The 25,393-nt window shown below is 39.5% G+C and overlaps 1 protein-coding gene across 1 annotated transcript in view; it reads right to left on the bottom strand.

Moving 5' to 3' along the window:
* Positions 1–11,897, bottom strand: part of LOC150085462 (uncharacterized) — a 201,861-nt gene extending 189,964 nt beyond the window's left edge. Inside the window, exon 1 of the mRNA XM_090374046.1 lies at positions 11,775–11,897. The gene's annotated coding sequence lies outside the window, so the exon portion shown is untranslated. The remainder of the gene's footprint in view (positions 1–11,774) is intronic.
* Between the last annotated feature and the right edge of the window lie 13,496 nt (positions 11,898–25,393).

Below are 25,393 nucleotides of genomic sequence, written 5' to 3'. Positions count from 1 at the left end.
GCCACAAATGAACCATTTTCAAAATAATGCACATTTTCTGTTACAATGCGCCACTGACTATGGGAGCACTAGTTTAACAAAAAGCTGTGAATCCTTTGCTAAGGGTGGTTTTATTAAACATAAGATAATACATTTTTAATTTTTGGTTTCAATACCACAGGATTTTACAGATGTTACAAAAGGTGTTCAAAATGTTGTCCTTACATCTGTACGCAGCTTTGTAGTCTTCTCTACATTGAGTTGCGAATCCTCTCACACCTAGAGTACTATATACAGGTCTGGAGGCCTCATTTCAAGAAGGATGTAGAGCTGCTGGAACGAGTACAGAGAAGGGCAACAAGATTAGTGAATGGAACAAAGGGGTGCTCTTACAAAGAAAGGCTAAGTTTTGCAAATTACAGTGTCTGAAGACTAGGCACCAGCGAGGTGATCTGATAGAGGTATATAAAGCCTTGAATGGTTTGAGCATGCTCAATGCTGATGGGATTCTTCCTCTTGCTCAGAATAATCACCTGAAAGAGCATAAATTCAAATTGAGGAAAGACAGATGTCTATGCGGAAATTTGCCTTTAGCCAGCGGGTGGTTGGTTGGTGGAACAGACTTCCATCCTTTTTCGTGGAAATTGATAGCCTAAATAAGTTTAAGGCTCAGCTGGACAGGTATTTCGAACAGAGGGGTGAAGTGGAAGTGGTTTTTTTTTTTTTTTTTTTTTTTTTGGCTGATGCTGCATAAACTTGCTTTCTTGCATAAAATGCCTCTACTAATGCTAATGCATTCCTGGGTCATTTCTGATTTGCTCCTTCAACCCGACACTGCAATTCTTCAATTGTGTTAATGTCAGAAGTGTACATCAAACTTTTTACATGACCCCAGATACAAAAATCCACAGGATTTAAGTCTGGTCATACCTTCTAGTCAGATACTGAGTCACAACTTGAGCAAAATGTGCAGGTGCACCATCATGCATAAACCACATGTTCTGGCATTGCTGAAGTGGAACATTATCATCATCAAGGAGGTCTGGAAGAACATTCTACAGGAACTGAAGGTACAGCTCTCCTGTTAGCCTGTTTGGCAGAAAGTGTGGTCCAATTAGACGGTCTCCTAGTAGTCCTGCCCAAACATTCAATGAGAAACGTTGCTGATGTTGTGACTCGTGAATTGCATTAGGATTTTTGTCGGACCAAACGTGACAGTTATGAAAATCAAAAATACCATCACGAGTAAACCCAGCTTCATCAGTGAACAAAATGTTTCAAAATTGGGGGTTCGGGCAACACTGTTGTTGCATCCACTGGCAGAAGTTCACTCTGGGAGGGTAGTCTGTATTGCTGAGACCTTGTACACGCTGGATATGTTTGGGGTACAGTAATTGGAAATGTAAAATTCGCACACACTGCTATGACTCAGTACATGCTCTTGCAGATCAACCATGCATGTTGAAATTATTGGATTTTGTTCTATTCTTTCTGACACCCTTTCCTCAACATCAGGTGTTATACTTCTGGGCCTACCTGCTCATACTCCATGTGCGTGGCACCCATATTCTCTAAGGTGTTGATGTACCCTGATGAATGTGCACCTGTTGGGCTGCCTTCGGTGGGGAAATGCTTTTTGGTACAAACGTGCAGCCTCGAGTGCACTGCCGTTGGCTTTACCATACATGAAGTGCATGTCTGCATACTCTTTGTTGCTGTAACCTCTTTCCATGTTGACTATCCTTTGACAAGTCCTAATATGCCTGCTACATCTCAAAGCATTGAGAGAGGGAAAAGGGAGAGAATGAGCATAATCTAACTTAAACAAACAAATCAGTGGTGGATCCCAAATCTGTACAGTTCACCTTGTCAGTGGTGGATCCCAACTAAAAATGTGCAATATCTCGAAAACGATTCACTTAAGGACCCATGTTTACTAGGCTTTTTTTGCATATTGTAGTCTGTACAGTTCACTTTTAAATTATTGACCATCACTTTTGAAACACCCTGTATAAATTAGAGAAATAATGCACCAATAGCAGGTTATTACTATGGATAAAAGGGTAGTTACGCAGTAAGCAATAGAGTAGCTATAAATCACCACAGCTCTACATGAACTAATGTTGTGAAGTGGGGTACCACAGATTTTGAGGTTTTTATTACACTACGTAAAAATTTTCAAAAAGATTCTGTCTTGAGTTGTTGACATTTCTTTATACATTTGGGTATGAGACTCCAAACATTACATTAGTTTTTGTATAGCATCATCGGTTTGCTTAAAAATGAAAAAAAAATAATTCAATAATACTACAAGATTCATTAACAATGTTTAATTTCTATACAGAATAGGGTATTGGTATTAAGCTTTGCTATAAGTACACAACAAACTAAACAAAATCACAAATTAAAAAAGGAGACCCCCCCCCCCACTTGGATTAATTCTTGATTTCATTAAAAATACACATTTGAATATCTTTGTCATGTCTGGTGACTTTGTGATCATCTCAAACTAGAAACCAGATATAATCACCCATCAAAGCATCATCCAACCTTCCATGCTACCCTTTCCCTATTAACTATGTTTTGGTTGAATCACTCCCCATGCACTTGCACTAACATGGCCCAGATCTGGTCTGAAGTAATCCAGATGAAAGTGCAAGTAATAGAGCTTGACTGAAATTCTGAATCCCATTTTTCTTCAATTAACTTGTCAACTAGTTCTAAGTAATTTTCACTCAATGTTAAGAAGAAAGACATTCCCTACAAGGTGAAATAACTTCCAGGCATTTTGCTGCATCAATTTTTGTCATCCATTTCTTGTGAATTGTGAAGTCAACATCTGATTTCACTGTGGAACAAAAGATATACCACCTTTCATATCAGACAATTCTGGAAACAGAATGCATGCTTAATGTGTCAACCTGAGGATCCAATGCTTTAACAAATTTTTAACCAGTCCCAGCTTAATATGGAGTAATGCAAGCAGGACTTTAGTTCTTGGAACCGAGTAAATTTTAACTACATTATGCGCACCAGGCTGCAACTCAATTTTGGAAAACCTCCTCTCCGACAGCACTGATTTACTGCCCTGCTGTTCCAGAGGCAGAGGGAGCAAGGGACCTTACTGAAACCACCTTGCAAACCTAGAAGGAAAAATGTCTGTACTAATCCCAACATCTTGAAGTCCCCTCAGACATCCCATTTATATTGGTCATACTTGATTTTCTCTAACATAGTAGTAGCAGGCAGTGGCATGTGATGCAAGAAAGCAAGTGTATGAGCTTATGCAGCATCAGCCAAAATAAAAATCACACCATTCCCTCCAAATGCCTGTCCAGTTCCTCCTTAATTTTTTTAACCTATCAACTTCCACAACGACAGATGGAAGTTTGTTCCAGCAATTAACCACCCGCTGGCTAAAGGCAAATTTCCGCACATCTATTTTACATCTGTCTTTTCTTAATTTGAATTTATGCCCCCTTAGGTTCGTAATCTGAACAAGTGGAAGGATCCCATCAGAATCCAGTGTGCTCAACCCATTCAAGGCGTTATACACCTCAATCAGATCACCACGCAGGGGCCTAGTCTCCAGCCACTGCAATTTGCAGAACTTAAGCCTCTCTTGGTAAGAGGATCCCTTCATTCCCCTCACCAATCTTGTTGCCCTTCTCTGTACATGCTCCAGTAAATCTACATCCTTCCTAAAATGAGGCCTCCAGACCTGTACGCAGTACTCAAGGCATGGTCTGACCATTGCCTTATAGAGAGGGACAATCACCTCCTTTTCCCTGCTAGCAAAATTCCTATATATCATTGACAAAACCCCATGACCTGCCCTCTGCATTGCTCAGAAAAATTCATATCTAACTGCACAATTACTCCCAGGTCTTTTTCATTTTCTACCACCTTAAGTGTAGTACCACACAGTTGGTACGTTTCTCTGGGGTTACTTCTACCCACATGCAGTACTTTGCATTTGTCAATGTTCAACTTCAGTTGCCACTTCTTAGCCCATCTGCCCAAATTATCTAGATCCTGTTGCAGTAGCACACTGCCATTACTGTCATTAATAACCCTGCCAACCTTTGTATCACCTGCAAACTTTGACACTAAGCCTGATATACCTTCATCAATATCATTGATAAATATACAAAACAACAGAGGACCCAACACCGATTTTTTTTTTTTTTTTTTTTTTTTGATTTGGTAGTTGTTGGCGCATCGGCTTCTGTGGCCATATTGCACCTCCCAAGGTTTTTGCAGTACTTTGATCCAAGCCCGAGGCGGGAATCGAACCCGCGACCTTTGGGTTGCCGGGTAGGTACTTTACCCACTCGGCTAGCCCGGTCGGCTTGCCCAACACCGAACCCTGTGGGACTCCACTAATAACATTAGTCCACGAAGAGCAGCACCCATTAATTACCACCCTCTGTCTTCTCCCATTCAACCGTCCTTTTATCCATTGTAGCAACTTACCCTTAATACCATTCTGCTCCAATTTGTACAGTAGTCTTCCATGAGCAACAGTGTCAAAAGCTTTCCTGAAATCCAAATATATGATATCAAAATTATTTTTTGCATCCAGTTCCTTTGTAACCACATCATAATATCCTATCAAATTTGTCAGACAAGACTTTCCCTTAATAAACCCAAGCTGTGCCTGAATTATTGCTGCAGTCTTGTCTACATGATCCTACAATGCATCTTTAACCAGTGACTCCATTATTTTACCCAGAACAGAAGTTAAACTAACTGGTCTGTAATTACTCGTGTCACCCTTCGATCCTCCTTTATGAATTGGGGATACATTTGCACATCTCCAGTCCGTGGGACCTCCCCTGAGTCCAAGGATGCTCATTTTTTTATGTTTCACATTTCTGTAGCAATCTTTAATACAGAGTGTGCAAGTTATTCAGAGAGTTAGTAATGCTAATTTTCTAACTCAGTAACTTGGGAACAGACTTCATACTTACTTTAGGACCCTATGTCCCCAGAAAACTTATTCTCATTTGCATGCATTTTTCTGCTGTGACAATAAGCTCATCAATTCATCTGACATCCACCATGAGAAAATCTGATTGATGTAAAACCTGTATTTTTAGTTTGTAATTCTGAAAAACAATTTTTTTTCCTTTTAAAATGAAAGGTCAATATGCAAATACTGAAATGGTAAAACATATGCAAGAGGTGGGAAAATAGGTATTTTGAATTATATAGGGATTACTGTGGCTCACCCCCCCCCACAGATCATATACAGTCCACAAGAAAGTTTGGCTAGTCGCCGATGAAGTTGTTCACCTCTGTTCCAAAGTTACTTATTTCCTGACACATCCTATCTGTCATTTGGCAATGCAGTAAATTGCCAGTTATCGTTATCAGTCACTTTATAATCAAAAATGAAAACCCAAAACCATTTATATTATAATGTATGTAAATTCTCCCACTTTATATGATCATAATGCCATTTATTGTTATTATTTTTTTGTATCAACTAGGAGAAATATGTCTTCCAGAACACCTAAAATTGTGTATAAGTAAGAAATTTGTCGATTATTTATAGCCCTGACCATGCCAAATAATGTTTATGACCTTGTCCCTCATTGCGTGAAAGTGGTAACTTCTAATCTCTGCCAAGTCTCTTTTTTTTTTTTATGAAAACCCCAAAACACGAGAGGTATTAGAACCTACAGTACTTAGTACCATGCTTGAGTTGGAGGTTGAAAAGACAAAAGAAAATATTTATTGACATTAGACTTTAACTTCTGTAGACTGTAATTTTCAGGAAATACATATGAAGGAAGGTTGTTCCAGAAAACGACAGTTAAATGAATAAACGAGGAAGATGAAAAGTTAGTTCTATGAGTTTCAAGTTGGACAGTAAATGGATGTTGGATGTGGCAGCACATGTTCGGACTGTTTTGAAAGATAGAGCAGAATTATAGAAGCCAATTTAGAAGAACAGTGCCCGTGGATCTAGAAAAGGCATGCAGCAGAAACAGTACGTCTATGAGACAGAGAGTGGAGAGACTGTTAGAGAGGAGTCATTAATTAACTTAACTGCCCTCTTCTGAATGGAATCTAGAAGCCTGAAGCCGACGGGGCTAGCCGGGTGGGTAAAGTGCCTGCCTAGCAACCCAAAGGTTGCGGGTTTGAATCCTGCCTCAGGCTTGGATCAAAGTACTGCAAAAACCTTGGGAGGTGCATTATGGCCACAGAAGTCGATGCACCAACAACTACCAAATAAAAAAAATAAAAAAAAAAAGAAGTCAGAGAGGTTTTGGGGGCACTGCACCAGATGTGGTAACATTCCATGGTGGGGCGGATTTGTGATTTGTACAGCGTGAACAGCTGTTTGGAAGAAAAGTAACGCCAAGAGTGAAAGAGAAAACCACGTTTTTTAGATGCAGAGGAAGCAATAATTGTAATGTGCTTGTGTCAAGAGAGATTAGAAGTCAGGGTAATCCCCAAAAGAGATATATCATTTTGGCTATAAATTGGAGTGTCACCAAAGATAAGCATAGGAGCAGAAGAATCCTTTTTTTGCGAGATACAAGACAAGACCAAGTTTTAGAAGGATCGAAATCAACTAAGTTGTCTTTGCCCCACTGGAGATCGGCATTTAAGGAATTGGTAGGAGATATTCGAGAAGTTGAAGCTGATTGAGCAGGGCAAGGTTTCTCAAAATGGAAAGTGGAATGCAATGTGCTATCATCAGCAAACTATGGATAGGATTTCCAGTCAATGGAAGAAGGTCACTAACATACAAGAGGAAAAGAGTGGGGGAAAGAACTGAACCTTGGGGGACACCAGCATTAGTTGAAAAGTTAAAAGACAGACCACCATCTACCATCACCGTCAGTGAGCGATCAGAGTTGTTGTTTGTTATTTTGGTTTTTAGGAGCATTAGCAACTAAGGCCATATTGCTCCAGGGATATGCGGTGGACATTCCCTGACCTTTCCGCATCCTCCATATTTGGTGGTCACGGGCTAGAATCCTGGTCTAATCAAGAAGCATGTGCTACACACTGCTGCTCCTACCCACCTGGCTATGGAGGCACCAGCGATCAGAGAGAAAACTGGATAACCAATTACAAAAATTAGTTGGCAAACCATAAGATGGAAGCTTGTTTAGAAGACCTTTATGACAAACACAATCGAAAGCCTTTGAGATGTCAAGAGCAACTGCTTGCGTTTTACTGAACTTTTCCATTAAATTTGTCATCTGCCATAAATGGGTAACATAAGCCAGAATATCACCAGTGGATCGACACTGACGGAATCCATACTGACAAAAGAAACCTTCCATCTGTTGATCAGATGGAAGGTTTCTAGGTAGTTTAAGAGTTGGTGGTTAATTGATTTCTCCATTACTTTAGAAAGAGTAGAAGTAATTGCAATGGGATGATAATTGGATGGGAGGGATTTGTCACCCTTTTTTAGGAACTGGCTGGATATGAGCAAATTTCCAAGCAGAAGGAAAAACACCTTTGGTATAAGAAAGTGAAAAAATGCGGCAAAGGACAGAAGTAAGTTCAGGAGCACAGATTTTGAGAACAAGTGGAGAAATACCATCAGGACCTGGAGCTTTCTTAGCATCATGATTCATCAAAATCCTTCTGACATCCTTTTGATGGAAGACCACAGGAGGCATTGAATGGAGCATGTTGGGAATGGTGGGAGGTGTTTTACCAAGATCATTAATACATGAGTTAGAAGAAAAATGGGATGCTAGCAGGTCAGCTTTATGCTTGGCTGAAGTGACAACAGAACCATCTGGTTTTGACAGAGGTGGGAGCAGAGATGGGCAAAAGTTGTGGCCAGTAGCTTCAACAAGAGACCAGAATGATCGGCTACTATTAGGGCAAGAAGCAAGTTTTCTACTCTTCAAAATCTAGTTTGGACTGATTAATAATTGCTTTACAATTGTTGCGAGCTTTGGTGTGGACAGAAAATGAAACTGAAGATTTGGAAACAAGCCAATTACGATACGCAACGTTCTTCTCTTGAACAGCCTTAGCACATTTATTGGAAAACCAAGGTTTAGATAAAGGACGAGATTTTAAAGTGGAGTGTGGAATAGATTTTAAAGTGGACATCAGAAGTTTTGAAACAGTAATCCGACCAAGGAAAAGAAATCTCGCAGGTCATCCCATTTTGCATTCTTGTAATGCCAAACAATACGCAGTTGGGAATAGCCATGAGATAAAGGCTCCATTGGAGAAGAGACAATGACCAAGTTGTTTTCTGAGGTGCCTAAAGGACCACTCACTTCGACTGTGTACTTATTATTATTATTATTAGCCATATGGTGCAAGGAAGCCTGAGGCTTATGCTGCACCAGCCAAAAAAAATTTGAGTTACCGAGAGAGAGAGAGAGTCACCAAGAAAGAGAAGAATGATGATTTTAGAAGGGCTATTTGTGAGAAAAAGATCAAGCGTGCTGGCTGCATGGTTAGGATTTTCTGGTGTTCTTGTAGGTAAATGAACAATCTGTGCAAGGTTATTAGTAATTGCAAAAGCCTCAGCATCTCGACGACCAGCTGGGTCGGTGTGACTAGAAAACGGAAGCCAGCTGGAGTTGTGAACATTAAAATCACCAAGGAAAATTACCTCAGTGTTAGCAAAGTTGGACTGGAGAAAGTCAAGTTGCAAAGAGAGGAAGTCAAAGAGCTCCAAGTGATTAGTGGAGTTGGGAGAACGGTAGAGACAACAGATGAATTTGAGACACAATGAGGTAGAGAAATTTTAAGCCAGAGAAGATCGAAAAGAGGAGATTCCAAATTACCAAGTCTCTGACAGGGAATATCGCAACGGACATATGCACAAGTACCACCTTTAAGGCTAAAGGAATCATACAGCAAATAATTTGAGCAACTGAGATGGGCAGTGGTTGAATCAACCAATAACTGAGATTCTGTCAGAAAAAGTACATGGGATTTGGCAGACTGCAAATGGACATTGTTGAGATTAGAATTGAGACCACGTATAATTGTGAAATGAACTAGGAAGTGTCTGTAGCCTTCAGGAAAAGCAGGAGAGAGCCTGTAAACAAAAGCAAGTGAACAATCAAGAAAATGATGCTTTTGCTATTAGGCTGTTGGGGAAAGGAGCAATCTAACCCACTATTGTAAATTTTTATAACTATGTAGTGCAAGTTATCAGCATTTAATTACACTGTTCAAACAACTGAAACTTTCTCACAAGTGATCATGTGATCTCAGTGCATATGCACAGTACTGCATCCACCATCTGTTTTCCAACTTGAGTTTGGTTTGCAAATGAAATCCATCAAGGACTGAATTGTGATTTATTTTTTCTTAGAATAGAAATGTTGCAGAACCATAGAGATTTAAGTTTGAGTGAAAAGAATAAAATTTTAAGTGCTTGTGATGCCTTATGCAACCTAAGTGTAGTCAGAGAGAAGCTGCATTAAAAGTCAGTATTTCAAAGCCTATTTTGTGTAAACTTTAAAAACAGAAAATCCCATGAACTAAGAATAACTGAGAATGACAATCTGAACAGGTAAAGAAAAATATGTGGAAAGAATGAATTTGTGGAAGAAGCACTTCTGAGATGGTTCACAAATGCAAGGTGAAAAAAATATTCCTATCAGCAGAAATATCCTATGCAAAAAGGCAGAGGAATTTGTAAATTAACTCAGTGTAAATGATTTTAAGCCAACAGATGAGTGGCTAAGCAGGTGGAAGGAGACACGACACTGTGTACAAAAAACTTTATGAAAATCAGACTTGGATACAAGTTCAGGACAAAAATGGGTGGAAAATGTCTTACCTAATTTATTGGAAGAATTTAGTGCTGATTGTAGTTTCAACACTGATGAAACTGGTGTTTACTTTAGAGCAATGCCTGAGCATACTCTATTATTCAGAGATGAACAATCAACAGTTAGAAATAAGCAAAATGAAAGAGTGACTGTACTTCTTACATGCAATATGACAGGCACAATTAAAAAAAAAAAAAAAAACAGCCTTTCATAATTGGGAAAAGCATCCACATCTTCAGAGGGACAAATTAATGGAGGCACTGGTTAAAGAAGCACTGCAGGATCATCTAGACAAGAATTCAGTTATAGCTCAGATGCAGCACGGTTTTGTTAAGGGCAGGTCTTGCCTGACCAATTTGATTGGATACTATGATGTAGTCACAAAAGAACTGGATGCAGGGAATAACTTTGATATTATATATTTGGATCTTAGAAAGGCTTTTGATACTGTTGCACATGGAAGACTGCTGCACAAATTGGAGCAGTGTGACATTGGAGGCAAATTGCTGCTATGGATAAGGGGATGGTTGAGTGGCAGAAGACAGAGAGTGGTAATCAATGGACACTGCTCAACGTGGACTAATGTTATTAGTGGAGTTCCTCAAGGTTCAGTGTTGGGTCCATTGTTGTTTTCGGTGTTTATGAATGATATTGATGATGGGATATCAAGTTTAATGTCTAAGTTTGCAGACAGATGATACAAAGGTTGGCAGGGTCGTTAAGGACACTACTGACGCTATGCTGCTGCAACAGGATCTGGAAAGGTTGAACAGATGGGCTGAGAGGTGGCAAATGAAGTTTAACATTGACAAATGTAAAGTACTACATATGGGTAACAGTAACCCCAGAGCAATGTATCAACTCTGCGGTACTACACTGACAGTGGTGGAGAATGAAAAGGACCTGGGGGTAATTGTGCAGGCAGATATGAAGTTCTCTGAGCAGTGCAGACGAGCTGCAAGAGTAGCTCATGGTGTCTTGTCAATGATATACAGGAATTTTTCTAGCAGGGATAAGGAGGTGATCATTCCCTTGTATAAGGCAATGGTTAGGCCACATCTTGAGTACTGTATACAGGTCTGGAGGCCTCATTTCAAGAAGGATGTAGAGCTGCTGGAACGGGTACAGAGAAGGGCAACAAGATTAGTAAATGGAACAAAGGGTTGCTCTTACGAAGAAAGGCTTAAGTTTTGCAAATTACAGAGTCTGGAGACTAGGCACCGGCGAGGTGATCTGATAGAGGTGTATAAGGCTTTGAATGGTTTGAGCATGCTCAATGCCAATGGGATTCTTCATCTTTCTCAGAATAATCACCTCAGAGGGCATAAATTCAAATTGAGGAAGGACGGATGTCGGATAGATGTGCGGAATTTTGCCTTTGGCCAGCGGGTGGTTGGTTGGTGAAACCGACTTCCATCACTTGTTGTTGAAGTTGATAGCCTAAACAAATTTAAAGCTCAACTGGACAGGTATTTCGAACGAACGGAGGGGTGAAATGGGAGAGGATTTTTTGAATAAGCTTGCTTTCTTGCATCATATGCCTCTACTAATGCTAATGCTAACTTTTCATCATCAAAAAAAAAAAAAAAAAAAATCCGTTTAAACCAAATGTTATCACAAAAAGCGTGACACGCTATAACATCGAGTGATCCCAATGAAAAGAAATTTTAACACTGGAAGAATCTTTCTGATACTGAATACATTCTTCTAAAATTCTACTCTGATTTATTGCAAATTCTTAGCTGTACCAAGAATTGGCAATAAATATTTGCCTTTAAAAAAACTCATCACATGGAATGAATTAGAGTTTACTTTGCTACGCATCGGATCAATAATTAGCTATAATGCCACGATCCATTCTGCCAGAAAACAAAGCTCATGTCCTGGAGAAAAGCAAATAATGAATTCAGTCAATTATTCATACCATAATAAAATATACATGCCATACTAGATGAATATGTTTACACGTAATGGAAAAATGTTCATATGTTCACCTAAGATCATACAAACCTTATTAAAATACTGTACTGCTTTAACCAAGAATACGACCTACAGACATTTTTCGCATACTGTAAAGAAAAGTACTCATATAGCACATGCTCAATCATTCTCGTAAAATTGCAATTTTTAATACATATATACATACAATGCACTATTTTTTTAATATCACTACTTGATATTCAAGTAGTACTACTGCTTCCGTAAACAGATACTTTTCGCCCTCTGTTCACAAAACAACACAAAACAGTATTACTAGGAATAATTGCAAAAAAGCCCAAATCAGTAAGTACGTACAGTACAATTATTTATTATTATTACAAAATATTTAAGGGCAAAGGCTTCATGCTACGAGGTAAAATGACTAACATGTAGGCTATTGCAAAAGCATCACTTTAACGTAGCCATCTACCAAAGTAGTTAAATTAATTAATTAAATTGGCATCATTTTGGTTATATTTTTCGAGGTAGTACGATACCATGGCAACTCGTTGCGAAGGCATTCACAATATGAGATATAACCAAAACGATGACAATTTAATTAATTAATTTAACTACTTTGGTAAATGGCTACGTTAAAGTGATGAGGCCTTTGCCCTTAAATATTTTATAGTCTATATCACTGCACACCATCAGGCATCTCTCATGTTGTGAAGTTATACTTCATAACTGTGTTGTCACTATTGTAACACCAGGGTACCTGCCAACCCACCGATGAAGGGCCAATAGGCCTTGAAACACCCACCGAAGAAGGGCCAAATAGCCCTGAAACAGCACCAGGGGTAGCCTGATGATGTCCGGAGTTTCCAAGAATAGGTAACAACAGCCTTCTCCACTGGGGAAGCGTTGCCTATTCGAGGAGTTTTTGAGTAGTGTGAGTTGAAGGAGTTACTGTCCCTTTCATTCTTCTACACCGTTTCTTTTCCTCTTCCACTCCTACTATTACTTTCCCTCTACCTTTTTGCTTTTCTAAGTCTAATAGGGACAACTGGATAGTCGAGTTATTATCCCACACAAATACAAAATAAGCCTTGAAACGGTCACCAAGGGGAGCCTGATATTCACGGAGTTTCCGAGAATAGGTAACAACAATATTTTCTACTGGGGAAGCGTTGCCTATTCGAGGAATTTATGAGCTTTTGAGTAGTGTGAGTTGAAGCAGCAACTGTTCCTTTCTTCCTTCTACGGCATTTCCTTCCTCTACCTCTCCTACTATCACCTTTCTACATCTTTTTTGCTTTCCGAAATCTAATAGGGATTATGAGATAACAGAGATCTTTGTCCCATACCATATTCCAAACGGTGCCGTCTGGGTGGTGGTATCCGCTGAGAATAAATAACAGTGGTATTCTCCACTGGTGAAGTGTTATTTATTCGAGGTAGTACAATACCACGGCAACTCGTTGTGAAGGCATTCACAATATGAGATATAACCAAAACGATGCCAGTTTAATTAATTAATTAATTTAACTATTTTGGTAGATGGCTACGTTAAAATTATGCTTGTGGACTAGCCTGAACATTAGTTATTATTATTATCAGCCATATGGTGCAAGAAAGCCTGAGGCTTATGCTGCAACAGCCAAAAAAAAAAAAATCCCGATAAGTAGAGAGAGAGAAGAATGATAATATCCAGCTCAGGATCCTGGTGTGCCAAGCCCATACTCACCAGATGTGAGCCCCTGAGGTTGCAAATACCTTAACGAGTTGCCACCGTATTACACTACCTCGAATAAGTAACGCTTCACCTGTGGAGAAGACTATCGCTACCTATTCTGAGTGGATACCCCACCCAGATAGCACTGTTACAAAGCTTTTTGGCCCCCCTTCAGTGGATGGACAGGTATCCTGTTGTTGCAATAGCGACAACTCAGTTATGAAGTATGACTCCAAAATATGCGAGATGCTTCAGAGTATGAAGAAGTTTACTTATATAAGTAGTAGCAATGATGCGTGTGCATTACCCATGCATAAGTAAACTCCTTCATACTCTGAGGAATTTAGTCAAGAAATATCTTTTACATATTTTGGGCTATCAACTTGTCACTATTGCAACAACAACAGAGTATGTACCCACCTGCCCACCGAAGAGCGGCCAAAAAGCCTTGAAACGGTGCCGACTGGGCGGTGGTATCCGCCGAGAATAAGTAACAGTGATTTTCTCCATAGGTGAAGCGTTTTATTCGAGGTAGTGCAATACCATGGCAACTCGTTGTGAAGCTATTCACAATATATGAAATTTGAAAACGAAATGCACAAGGCATAATCCTTATGGGTTTTGGTAATTAACTATATAATATCGGTGTAGATACACCACATTTAACCCATAAATTTGAACTACGCATGTAGTGTAGAAGGCATCGTTTTAATAGTATCTCTTATTGTGGGTGCCTCCACAGCGAGATAGCCGGTATTGCACTACTTCAAATAAATAACGCTTCTCTAGTAAAGAAGACTACTGTTATTTATTTTCAGAAGATACCATCACCCAGACGATCGTTTCGAAGCTAGTGGGCTTCATCATCATCTGTGGGCGGGCAGGTATCCAGGTGGTGCAACATGCCATCACAGTTACGAAGTTATATCCACAATATGAGAGATGCCAAAGGGTGTTGGTAACCTGGGTACCTGCCCACCCACTGATGATGAAGCCCACTTGGAAACGATCGTCTGGGTGGTGGTATCCTCTGAAAATAAATAACAGTCGTCTTATCTACTAGAGAAGCGTTATTTATTTGAAGTAGTGCAACACCAGCTATCTCGTTGTGAAGGCACCAATAATATGAGATACTGTACTATTAAAACGATGCCTTTTACACTACATACGTAGTTCAAATTTATGGTTTAACTATGGTGTATCTACATCGATATTATATAGACAATATGAAATATAATTAAAAATGCAATAAAACTACCTTGGTAGCAGAAATGATGTATGTGTACATTACCCACGCATAAGTAAACTGGTTCAAGCACAATCACAGGCACTCATTTTGGTACTCAAAATAGTAAGAAGCTAAAATGTTCATTTTATATATATATATATATATATATAAACAGGGCCAGCTCGAGGGTATGTGGCATCCCTAGGCCTGTTTGATTTTCAGTGCCTGATCATTTTTTTTTATTTTAATTTTTTTATCGTTAAAATTCTTTATTATTAAAAGCAGTTTATAGTTATTGTCAAAAAAAAAGTGCGTATAGAGCGTTCAGCATATCAAAAAGTAAGAATTCTTTGTACGGTTTCATGTACTCTTCCATACAATTTAGTTGGTTCCTACCTGCTTGAGAACTAAAAATTATTTTAAAATTGCGACAAGTATACATGACAAAGGACAATAATAACAGGCAAAACATGTTAGTAAAGGGTAGCGTTAACTTTCATTTCTTCATACCCCACTCATATTCTTTGGAAGCAACTTTTAACTTCAAGATAACAAACAATTCATACTGTTGTAAATAGTAGTTTTTGGTCCATAAAAGAGCAAGTCTCCCCAAAATAAATACTTAGCTTAGCATCATTTATTGTAACAGTAATAAAATGTATCGCAGAAGTGTTTTAATATGAGTGTCGTCATTACAACTTGTTCCCGGTCTAATTTTCGTATTATTCCATCCAGTTTGCAGATTATTATACCTCCTGTTTAATAGGCATGTATAAATTAGTTTCAAAGACCTATTAATCCAGTTAACTACTTAGTTAACTAATCATTGATTGATTAACCGGTTATTTAATTTTTCTAGTTGATTGAATGCCCCAGACTGGTTCACAGCTGTAGCGTGATAAAACGGAGTTTGGTGCGAAAAGTAAAATAGCCGCCACAAAAATCTCTCTGGTCCTCTTTAATACTATTGCTGTTTTTACAATGTTGGCACCCCTAGGCCGGTGCCTCTGGAGCCTAAGCCTAGAGCCGGCCCTGTATATAAATGAACTTGTATTTAATATAAAAATATATATATATACTGTGCTGTCACTTTATTAGATACAACCCGTGCTGTGCACACAAATAATGGACTTCGAACGTGGTATGGTAGTAGGTGCAAGACGTGCTGGACAAATGATCTCTGAAACGGCAGTTCTCCTGAACTTTTCACGACCACAGTTTCAAGGGCGTATCGAGAATGGTGCAACGAACAGAAAAAATCCTCTTACCGGCACTCCTGTGGAAGAAAATCGCTTGTTGATGAGAGAGAGAGGTCAGAGCAGGATGGCTAGAATTGTGTAACCAAACAGACGGCCACAATGTCGCACATGACGTCAGAATACAACCATGGTGTGCAGAACAAAATATCGCAACGGACCAGTAGTCGTACTTTGACGAGAATGGACTACAACAGCCGAGGGTCACATCGCGTACCTTTTGTTATCAATGAAAATAAGAGAGACGCCTCCTATGGGCTCAGAAACACCAGCACTGTACTATCGAGGATTGAAAAACAGTTGTTTGGTCTGACGAGTCGAAGTTCCTGGTTCACCATGTTTATAGAAGACTCAGCATTTGACGAAAATAACATGAATCCATGGACTCCTCATGTCTGACGACTACTGTGCAAGGTGGTGGGAATGTTTTCTTGGCACATGTTGGGTCCATAGATTCCCATAGATTCACGTCTGAATGCCATATCGTACCTAAACACCGTCGCTGACCAAGTGCATCCGTTCATGTTGACAGTTTATCCTCAGTCAGATGGTTACTTCCAGGATAATGCGCCGGTGCACAAAGCCCGAATCACTATGGAATGGTTCCAGGAACATGACAATAACTTTTCTTTTCTGGAGTGGTCCTCTCGGTCCCTAGATCTCAATCCTATTGAACATCTTTGGGATGAGGTGGAAAGGGCTGTTCGCTACAGGCCTATACCTCCGTCGAATTTCAAGGAAGTGGGTGACACACTTATGTCTGCATAGTATTCCATCCCAGCACAACGTTTTCAGCATCTTATTCAATCCATACCTAGACAAATCCAGGCTGTTTTGAAGGCTCAACACGCTACTAGGTAGGTGTACCTAATAAAGTGGCAGCACCGTGTACGCACACACATAAATACATATATACTCGAGCTAAAAAATTTTGAATCACCGCCTATGACAATAGTTTTATTAACTTTTTGAAATTAAAAATGACAGTGTAGAGTTTAATATAAAGCAGCAACACACTACAAAGTATTTAAACATATTTTTTAACCCCATGGGCTCACATCTAATGAGTATGGGCTTGGCACACCCAGGGTTCTGAGCTGGATATCATCATTCTTCTCTTTCTCTATCAGGGTAATTCTGATTTTTTTTTTTTTTTTTTTTGACTGGTGCAGCATAAGTCTCAGGCTTCCTTGCACTAATGCGCCATAAAATCCTAAAACAACCAACCTTTCTGCGCCATATGGCAAATAATAATATTATTATTATTTTTAATTAAGCATTGGAAAATTTACAGCAAAAACACTGAAATTATTAATATTAACAATTATACTGATTTTTCATTAAAATATCTTCCACTAGATTTTATCATTACGTTACACAGACTTGGCATTCTGGCAATTAATTATATAATAGTGCCTTCAATAACATTATCCTAAGCGATCTGAGAGTTTTTCCTTAAATTTTGTGATGATGAGCTGACTACACGGATGTGCCTGTCGAGATGATTCTATAAAAGCTCTATTGGGTTTAAACCAGGTGATTGGGGCAGGAACACCATAATGTGCAATAACACCTGCTGTTATTTAGTTGCTAAAGTCCCACCGCAGCTAACTGCCGTGGTTCGAGTTATCATGTTATAATATAAAATTTCTTCCATAAATCGAAGTCGAGAATATTGCATTATGTTCACGAATGGTTTCATAGTCTTCTTTTCTTAAAATTCCTTCTATTCTAACAATGTCATCCATTCCTGAAAAACTGAAGCAATCGCAGATCATGATGGAACCATCACTGTACTTGACTGTAGGTTCTAAACAAGGGCCCCTCGTGGATTGCACAATTTGTAGATTTACCGTCATCTCCGCGCCGGGTGGAAAAGATCTGAGGTCGAGTCCCATCGATGGCTCAGGAATTTTTATGGACCTTTTTCATAATGTGGCTGAGTTAGTCGTTCTCATACAAGGGCAGCATGGTTTTTCTCCCGGGGAACTCCGGTTGTTCATCCAGAAAACCGACCACATAACATATGCAATTTACAGACAGTATACACCAAGCAATAATAATAATAATATAATAATAATAATAATAATTATTATTATTATTATTATTAGCCATATGGTGCAAGGAAGCCTCAGGCTTATGTTGCTCCAGCCAAAAAAGAAATGAGTTACCCTGAGTGAGAGAGAGAGAGAGAGAGAGAGAGAGAGAGAGAGAGAGAGAAATAGAAGGGAATCACCAAGAAAGAAAAGAATGATGATATCCAGCTCGGGACCCTGGGTGTGCCAAGCCGATACTCACCAGATGTGAACCCCAATATGGTCTTAATCTCTGATGCTCCTAAAACCCTATGGTCTCTACGACAAAAACTAAAAATGATACCATTTTTTCTTCAGTTCTGCGGCTCACATAAACTGCATGCTTGGATTCAAATTTGAATTCATCCAACCACAGTACTTTTCCACTGTTCAGTTGCCCGATGGTGATGGCTCTTAACCCACACCAACTGTTTCTTTCCATTTTCCTATTGTAATAAGGGGTGTTTCGGACCTACCAGGAAGTCCTGGTGTTTAAGACGAAATTTCATAGTGGACATAGAAATGGGAGTTTCTCTGTTTATTGAACTCAACTCCGTGCATCAAGTCGTCGATTGCGTTTAGAAATCAGTGTTATGGTCGTCCTGATCGTAATTTGTCCTTTAAACTTCCAGCCTCCATGAATCGCAGAAGGGTAGTTTGAATAAATAACTTTAAATACCTCTCATGGAACAACTTTCTTTATACATAAGTATAATAGCACTTCTTTTTTTCTAAACTAAGTTTCTCGTACCAAACACTCTTTCAGAATGATGGTAGATTTTGTTACTTACTCCTCAATTTATGTTATAGCAAAACACTCAAGAATCATCTACAATCTTCGATAATATTGAAACAACACTGCGAATTTCTAGAATCATCTGCAACGTTTAGGAATCTTCTACAATGTTCTACCACAAGCGTCTTTTACACCTTTCTCGAACTTTTTGAATATGCTAGAAATACTTCTTGTTCATTTACATTTTTTGATTTTTACACATAACAGAAAATATTTTAAGAAAATTTGGTAAACAAGTTGGTTATATTTTAATAAAAAATTTGAAAATTAAGAAAAATTAAACCTGATTCCAAAATTTTAGGTGGGAATGTATATCCATATAGCGAACACAATCTTTGGTAGCAATATGAACCCCAAAATCCCACGAATTTTCAGGGTTCCAATTAATCTAAAAGTGCAACAGCTGAAAAGGAGTGTTAGCATACCCTAACAAGAAGTATGACTAGCTGGTGACGACTGACAATCAGTGGCATTCATACCTCCAGTGATTGTTAAAAGTGGGGAGGAAGCAGATTAAATTCCACTGGCCAGGACTGCCATAAAAGAATAGATGAATTAGAATGCAAAGACATGTTCAAGAATTTCTACAAATTGCATTGTCTTATGCGGCTAGGCACCTGTGAGGTGGTTTGTTTGATGTGTATAAGCGTTTGAATTGTTTGAGTAAGTTCAATGCTGATCGGATTCTTCCTCTTTCTCAGATTACGCAATTGAGAGAGCATAAATTAAAATCGAGGAAAAAGAGTTGCAGAAATTTCCCTTTCATCTGTTGTGGAAGTTGGGAGCTTTCATCTATTCATTTGCTCTAAGAGTTTGTCCAGTTTTTCAAGGAAAAACTGGACAAACTTTTAGAGTGAATAAATAGGTGAAATGAGTTTTTTTTTTTTTTGCTGATGCTGTATAAGCTTTCTTTCTCGCATTACATTCCACTGATAATGCTAGAACTCTTAAAAGCTCTTGTTAACGAGAGCTTTTAAGAGTTCTAGTCGCAATGCGCTTGCTCACTCTCTAAAATTATTGGAGCAGGGCTCTTCAATAATTTTAATAAACGATCAAACGTGCTACAAACTGTTTACCGGTTGTTGTCCACATGAATAATGAATCAGAACAAGGATTACAAATTGGTCTTTCTCTAACTGCTGACGTCATATCGCATAAGGGTCTCCAATCCAGTATCTACCCTATGAACAAGACCCACCCCGATAAAGGGTTTGTAACGTAATGCTCATTTAATAATTATTTATCATGATATATACAAAGTGTGTGAATAGTTTATTTATGGATGGATAACACCTCAAGAAAACGTCTCAATTAAAATCGAGCGGTTTCATCTTTTGCTTTGACGGTCCAGAACCACAGATATATATGTCCATTGGTGGCAAACAATGGACAGGATTAAATTTGTGAACAGGACCAAAGCAGTATTTTCTGTGAAAATTTTGCAAGGATAGATCTCTTCATTAGTGGATACTCCTGCCACAATTTAATTTGTAAACAATTCGTGTTCAGTTTCTCCACTGACAGGTAACTGTGGGATTAGTACACTAGTGTGCAAAATTTAAGGACCAGTCAGGTTTTCACCTGTAGCTTCTCATAGGATTGGCCTGGATACGGGGAAAAGCATACCAAAGGAACCTTCTGAGGTACAGAAATGATGAAGGAGACACCGACACAACAATGGAAACAAAATGGTACAAAGGGACTTATTCAAAACTGGCAACATAGCACTGGCTGCTATGATACAGATGCATCACTGCCAAAGATGGAATAAAGGGAAGAGGTGGTCCTCGGTAGGAGATATGGCCGCCCCTAACGTCAATACAGGCTTTGCACCACCTGTCCATACTTAGAACAATGTTGTTGATAAGTTCTTGCAGTAACATCGTCCATTCCTCTGTCAGTGCCATCAGCTGGTGAACATTTTCTGGTTGGTGTGGACGTACCACTAGGCATCGCCCTAGAGCATCCCTTCTGGTACCTCTATAAACTTTTTCGTGAATTTAGGTGCAAAATATGCTGGTGAAAACAATTAGATGATCACTGCACAATCTACCACATCAATACTTTTCTTCTAAAGAGCTACCAACTTTCTCCAAGTCTCAGATCTGCTCCTACCATGAAATATTGTTCCGATATCTGGGGCAGTGACAAAAACCTGTCAAGCTCCTAGATTACCAAAATTCAAGGCAGTCAGGTTAATTAGTGAATTATTTCATTAGAAACACACTGCACCTTGTCATATAGACATTCAATTTCTGCATGCCTTTTGAAAGATATTTCCATGGGCACTTTTCTTCCACTACTCTCTTCCATACCAGATTGAACACGTGCTTCAAGTAGTCAACCTTATAGAGCACTGTCCTCCAAACTAAAAAAAAAAAAAAATTTTTTCCTCGTTAATCCCTCCTACTTCTGTTCCTCGGAACAATCTTCTTTCCCATTTCAGTATTTACTGAAAAGGGTAACAAATCTCCCTTCCATTTATTATCCCATTGAACTTACCTCTACTCTTTTCGAATTAATATCAAAATCCATCAACTGCCAACTCAAACTATCTCAAAACCATCCATCTGAACAGAAATTCAAGTTTAATGTCAATGAGTACCATCCATTTTCTGTCCTAAACCTATACTAAAGTTTATTACACCTTTTGTGTTTGGGGTTATTAAAAAAAATTAAATTTTTTACTTTGTGAGGAGGGGGAAGAGAATAAGACAATTCTTTCTGCTATAGAGCCTTTACCCCATTGCTCAAAGTATTCATCAGAAGAAAGTGTGAAGTTAGTCCACGGGGGAATTATTTTAATTCAGAAAGAGGAAGCATCACCCCAGGTATTTCTATACTGTTGGCAATGGCAGTGTACTTTCAGAATTGTTTTTTTTATAGAGCATAGAATTTATTCACTTCTGAGCTGATCCAATTCTAACTTGGATGTGCATGAAGCATGATGGGACAACTCACATTAGCTCCGTTAGATTTTGATAAACTTCTGGCATTCCCCTCCTGGAATAACTCATGTGTGAATGCAAATTACTGTTTATCGGCTACCTGAGCATCATCATCAATAGTCAACCCAACTATGTTAAGTGGTCTCCAATCTGATTCATCCCTTTCCTTCTAGAGTTCACATAAGTAAAGACCTCTTTTCTGTTTTACTTTGCATTCTTTGCCAATGATTTCTCGTAATCTACCTTCGCCTGACTCACCTCCTTTGTGACTTGATTACAGAATATTTTACATGTGCCATAGGCTCCTGTGTCGTCTGATAGTTTATATGCATCCCCTACATTTTTCTTCTCTGCCATGAGCCTCATTAATTCGTCTAACTTCCATTTAGGCCAAAACCTTGAACAGTATTTCTTAGTTGGAATGAAAAGCCTAGTAGCCTCCAAGATTAAGCCCCCAAAGGCTTCCCATTTAGAATTCAACATTGGTAACGTCATCAGTTGATCCCAGTAGTCACCTTTACAAAAGCCCTTCCCTTTACCCTTTACAGTAGTTACATCTTTAAGTATATGGGATCCTTGTTGTCCGAGGATAATTGGTTCCAGAAAATTCGGGCGCCTCCGTAGCCAGGTGGGAAGGAGCAGCGGTGCATAGCACATGCTTCCTGATTAGACCGGGGTTCGAGCGCATCACCACCAAATACGGAGAATGCGGAAAGGTCAGGGAATGACCACCGCATATCCCGGAGCAATATGGCCTAGTTGCTAATGCTCCTAAAAACCAAACAACACACACTCCAGAAAATTCCACTTAAAACGGGGACCAATTTTCGTAATGTTCATTATTTAAATAAATACAACTAGGTATAATATTTTAAGATTCCATACGTATACAGGGTGTTTCAGTTAAACGTTTCAGAACTTCTAAGAGGGGTAGGGTACATCCTGACAACTCGAAATCATATAGCAATGTGGGGTCAGAAATGCTTTCCTGAAGCGGTGTTGTACACAGAAGCACCATAAAAAGAAAAGAGACCGTAAGTGAGAAATCGTTTTAATAATACATGAAAAGAAGCAAAAGGTACATGGATTAAAGTAAGTGTTCGAAGTTTCTTCCACAGGCTACAATGCATGCCTCACATCTCCGACGCATGGACATCCGAACATTCTGGAATACTCCAGGCGAATTTCGAATTTCTTCGGCAGCTACTGCGATTCTTGCAACCAGCTCCTCAGCATTGTCAACAGGGGTGTCATAAACTAGCGATTTCATATGACCCCAGAAATAAAAATCAAGACATGATAGGTCGGGTGACCGAGCAGGCCAACGCACGGGACCACCACGTCCGATCCACTGTTGACCAAATGTGACATCCAGGTAGCTACGAACATCTCCGCTATAATGGGCAGGGGCTCCATCGTGTAGGAACCACATTGTCTGTTGCTTCGATGCAGAAATCTGTTCATCTCTCAAAAGTTGTGGCAATACTTGCTGCAGAAAGATCAAGTAGATAGGTCCGGTTAGACGACATGGTAACAGGTAAGGTCCGATGAGGTGATCTCCCATAATACCGGCCCATACATTGACTGAAAATCGAATCTGTGCTGCACGTCGTATTGCATGCAGGTTCTCGACCGCCCAGATATGGTCGTTATGCGTGTTGAAAATTCCTTCCCTTGTGAAGGATGCCTCATCAGAAAACAACACTTCAGCAGGAAAAAGGGGATTTGTAGCACATTTTCCAAGGTACCACTGTGCGAAAGCAATACGAGGTTGAAGAAACTTCGAACACTTACCTAAATCCATGTACCTTTTGCTTCTTTTCATGTATTATTAAAACGATTTCTCACTTACGGTCTCTTTTCTTTTTATGGTGCTTCTGTGTACACCGCTTCAGGAAAGCATTTCCGACCCCACATTGCTATACGATATCGAGTTGTCAGGATGTACCCTACCCCTCTTAGAAGTTCTGAAACGTTTAATTGAAACACCTTGTATAATATCAGTGGAGATACACCATAGACAAATATTAAAGAAAAACTATGAGTGGTGTGAAAAGCATCATTTCATCTGAATCTTATTTTGTGCTCATCCTTCAGAATGAGTTGCTCATGTATTGCATGTATATAATAAATAATGCTTCACTAATAGAGAAAGACTACTGTGACTACTGCAGCAAAGCAAAAGGCTCAAGCTAATGGAAGTGCTGTGGCTCAGAGCAGAACTGAGGGGGGCAGTTTTCCTGACTCACAGCCTTATAAAATGCACTGTTTGCTTGATGTTTGCAGAGCAATCGGGTACGGGACATGATACTGCCATGGGGGATGTCTTTGTGTGTGTGTGCGCGCGCGATGCAAGGAGTGTATCGATATCAGGCAACAACTCAGCGTTCTTGTGGGCCTGTATGAGAACTTGAAGGACAGGGTGGATGCCCTCGAAGAAACTAAATTGAGGGGCCCATCAAGCTCTCAGCTGCCCACATCAACGCCAGAGCTTGCACTTGGGCATCTTGCAACACAGAGACAACCCCCAAGGCAGAATGCGCTGGTCCCGAAGGAACTAATAGTTGTCGGTGACTATTGTCAGGGAAACGGGGAACATGCTTTGTAAAAAAGATAGGTGGAACAGGACCAGGGTATGTCTGCCAGGGGCAAAAGTTGATGACGTAGAGCAAATATCATCTTTTAAGGGCACAACAGGTGATATAGTTGTACATTGGCACTAATAATATTAAGAGCAGGAGACCGGCAGAATTACTTAACAAGTACACGTCACTGTTGAACAAAAGCCGAGAATTAGGGTTGAATTTGAAAGTGTCTGCAATTCTGCCCAGACACGATAGGAGGGAGTATATGATGAGAGCCTTGTCGATCAATTCGGCCCTGTAAAGATTGTGCAAGGCTCAAGGGGTAGAATTTTTTTCAGCCTGGACTGTACTTGTTAACAGGAGAGATTGCTTCTACAGGGATGGGATACACTTAAATAGAAAGGGTGCAAGAATATTTGCTGATGCTATCGAGGCAGTGTTAGGTGGGTCGGAAAACTGCTAGTTTGGGGGGAGACAAAGACCAATAGATTGACAGTAGCCACTGGCAGAGGTGAAAGAGATTCTTGCACTGCTTCTATTAGAATGAGCAGAAGCCTGAAAAACAAGATGCATGGTATTTCAGAGACTGCTGGGAGCCATTGCGGTACAAGTAAACATATGGGTTGTGTTAGGGTGGCTAAGAATAGAAACAGGTGCAGGTATACTTGTGTGTACACCAATGCTAGGAGTTTAGTAAATAAATTTGATGAATTTGAGGTATTGCTCAAAACATCGAAGGCAGATATTGTTGGGATATCAGAGACATGGTGTCACACAGATATAAGGGATGCAGAACTGCAATTTGGGGAGTACGTCTACAGAAAGGATAGACAGGATAGGAAGGGGGGGAGGGGTTATGCTATTAGTTAAGAAACACATAAAAACCAAGGAAGTAAAGCCAGTCGACATCGCTGGACAGTGCAGTGTTGAGTCAGTTTGGTGTGACATAAACATTGGGAGATCAAAATTGAGAGTAGGAGTGTGCTATAGGCCTAATGACTCTGATGAGTATAATAAGAAACTGTACAGGGAAATAGAGTGGGCCAGTAAATCAGAGAGTCTTATAATGGGAGATTTTAATTTCCC

Source organism: Mastigoproctus giganteus, chromosome 5 (genome assembly GCF_048544385.1).
Source record: "Mastigoproctus giganteus isolate SK-2022 chromosome 5, ASM4854438v1, whole genome shotgun sequence".
NCBI classification, from domain to species: domain Eukaryota; kingdom Metazoa; phylum Arthropoda; class Arachnida; order Uropygi; family Thelyphonidae; genus Mastigoproctus; species Mastigoproctus giganteus.
The sequence above is the reverse complement of the archived record's forward strand: the minus strand, read 5'-3'. Positions and strand labels throughout refer to the sequence as shown.